Genomic DNA, 3,430 nt, shown 5'->3' on the forward strand with positions numbered 1-3,430 from the left:
TGATATTTGTACCCCAGTGAATTACTTACCACACATGCTTAATAGATATTGTGCATATAGTTAAGTACAGTGTGGACTAGCAGTGCTTTTTCTTTTTTGCAAACCAAGCAAATATCATTAAGTGAAATGAAATTTCTGTTAAAATGAAATGAGAAAGGAATTACCCTTTAAAAATAATACTGAGATCTACTAAGACTTTTGAAATATAAATATGTTACATATTTATAATTTAATCAAGATTTATTTTTTAAGAAGACTCACCATTGCTTGTAGTTCTATAGCTGTTTATATTCACCATAACACCTCACAAGTTTTATTATATAGTTAGTTGTGTTTATTTCTATCTGTCTTTATTGAGCAAAAGTGTTTTTTGAAGGTGGGGGTTTCATTTTTTTATATTCTTCGAACAAAGAACAGCTCTAGGCATGTGGTAGATAACTAGAGTGTTGAAACATTAGATGAATAAATATATGAATGAAGGCAGAAATAGCTGAATGAATTTGGAGAATACTTCTGGCTTATCTTAAGCTTGTGAGAGGTGATGGTAGTGAGGTAGATTTTTGTCTGTTGCATTGACTTATGTAATCCAAGAGTTCAGAAAAGCACCTGGTTCATAATGTCCTTTGTGGAGTCAAGCCAAAGTTATCTGGAACTTTGTTTTATCTGATTTAATCATCTCAACAGTTTCTTGAAGTATTATATTATATCCCTATCTTTATCTAGTACATAGACACAGCTGTCTTTCTGGAAGAGTCCAATCAGTGAGTATATATAAGTCTCCAAGGGTGGCAGTAGGATTCATCTCTCTAGTCTGCCCAGATGATTGGTGGTGGCTGCTCAACCACTGTCTTGAGAAATATTCTGAATCCTTGTCTAGAAATGATGCCAGCATAGGCTTTCCTACGAGTCGTGGACGTGTGAGGAATGAGAGGAGGCATGCCATACTTCACAGAAATGTATTTGGAAAGTATGTTATTTAGTGGATTTTCATACAATTGAAAATTTTTCATTTTTTGCATCTTCTCTTAGTGAGGCTGGTGTTTAACTTTTTACTTTCCTTGTTGATTCCTAAGCTAATAGAATTAAACATCAGTTCTTTCTCAACATTAGCATATACACATAAGGTGGTCTTAAGTTCTTCGTAAACCTTAAAAGCTCTATCTCTTCCTCTAAAAAGTGAAGTTAATAGCATTTAATTTATGAGATTTTTTGTGATGATTAATTTAAAAATATATGAAGTTCTTTGTGCTATGCTTGGCTATTAGTAAGTCCTCAATAAATGTTAGCTTTAATAATCTTTTCCCATATCAATGCTTCTAGGTTTTAAAGCCCATAAGGAGTCTTTACTACTAAATAGATCTCTGGCTTTTTTTTTTTTTTCTGTGGGAGTGGTTATGCCTCCAAAAATAAGCAATTTCATGCAGAGAATTGCTAGGAAAGAGAAGCTTGACTTTGTAAAAATAAATTTGAAAATGTCTATGAAAGATGAGCCTTCATTACAAGTGTTTTAGAGAAGTGAAATAGAGGAAATCCCAAAGTTTAAATTTTGTAAATTCAAAACCTGAATGAGTTTTTTAATATTAAAAAATTTAAACCAGTGATAGACCCAAGACATATCTGTGTGCTTAGGCCAAGCAGCTGGACACTGAGATGGGCAATCTGCCATTTCCACATAGTTAATTGAAGGAGGTTAGGAGTGTATCCCTGGGCCTTAGGCTGAAAATTTGACACCCTGAATTGAAATAATAAATGAACTTTCCTAGTGGGTGCAGAATAATCTGATACAATATACATGGGCCTTAGAGTTTGACTGCTTTCATTCTTCAATAGATGCCAAAGGTAAATGCTCTGCTAAAGAAAATTTTCTGTATCAAACATTTTAAAAAATATATCTAAAATTATGTTCTGCAGAGAATTGATGACCAGATAAATAGGTGTTGCCTCTAAAAGGTAATAGTGGGAAATGTGGTTTCACTTAATGAAATTCACTTAATGAAATGTGATAAAGCCATGAAAATGACAGTTTTTTAGACTGTATAGCAACAATGACAAATTATAATATTAAAATGCTAAATGAACAAAGAACAAAGGAACGAATATGAAATTTGATTATAACTATGTAAAATGTGTGCCTAGACACATACTAGAATGTTTTGCATCTACAAGTTTTAGTATCAGTGTGGTGTTAAGGTGTAGGAGGGCTATGTGAGAGTTTTCCCTTCAAGTTTTAAAAACAGTACAAGTTAGTGAAACTGAATAAGTAATTTGTTTTACTTAAAAATTAAAATATAAAAGGAAATGACTATGTTGCGTGATCCAACAACTTTCTGTTACAAGTATACGCTATATAAAAAAATGACTCTTAGGAATTTTTTTCCAGTATAACAACATGCATGTACTTTTATTGTGTCCACGTACTATCACCTAAAGAGGTGCTTTCAACCTTTCACATTACTAAAGCCCCAATGAGGGTGAAAAAGCACAAAGACCCAGATAACCAAAGGAGAATCTGCACTGATTTTTGAGGATTGTATAGTATAAATTCCCAAGGTATTTAATGACATGCCAAACACACTTATTTTGTGAATTATTATGTAAAATAGGTTTTCAATTAAAAAGCATGCTTTTATACTCTATGAGATGTCTTCTCAAGAATTTTGTGAGGCTGAGGAGCATGATTCAGAATAAAAGTGGGAGGAAAGAGTTGAGTTATTACAAGATAGAAACTACCTTGTTACTGTGTCTTTTAGAGCAAAGATTTAGATGACCTTTGTACAAAAGTTTTGAAGAAAATGTGGAATATTCCAAGTTTGGTTTTGCTGTATAACTTGGCTCCTCAGCATCTGTTTGGATTCTTTAGAAAATCTGACCCAATTCAGTTTAAAGAAATAAAATGAATAGTTTTATTCAGGCTTCAAAGATCTGACCAGCCACCTTTCTATGCTCCACTTCCAAGGTGTTGACTCCATTCTCAAGATGAATCTCTCCTTGTAACCACAGTTGGCTACAGAAGTTATATTTATAACCAGCAGAGAAAAAGACATTCATTCTTGTATTCCTGATAAAGAAGGAAAAGAATTTTTAATCTGCAGGGAATAGCTCTCCAAATCTAACTGATACTGTATGACATATCCTCATTCTTGTACCAGTTACTGTGGCCAGGAAAATGGAAGGGTGTGATTAGCTGAAGCTAAACAGAGCTTTTCACTGGAGCAAGGAGATGGATCAGTACTCCTGAATTAGGATGTAATAGAGATTCATTCTCATGTAATTTAACATTGTGTTGGTACAAGACAGAGGAATGTATACTGAGACGAAATCACACAAAGGCTTAGTACAAATGGTTAATGACTCTTATCTACTTTGGTAAAAATTGGTAAAAATCCATTCGCTGTTTAGAAATAATGATGACTATCATAAAATATTATCT

This window comes from Manis pentadactyla, chromosome 13 (assembly GCF_030020395.1).
Source record: "Manis pentadactyla isolate mManPen7 chromosome 13, mManPen7.hap1, whole genome shotgun sequence".
Taxonomy (NCBI): Eukaryota; Metazoa; Chordata; class Mammalia; order Pholidota; family Manidae; genus Manis; species Manis pentadactyla.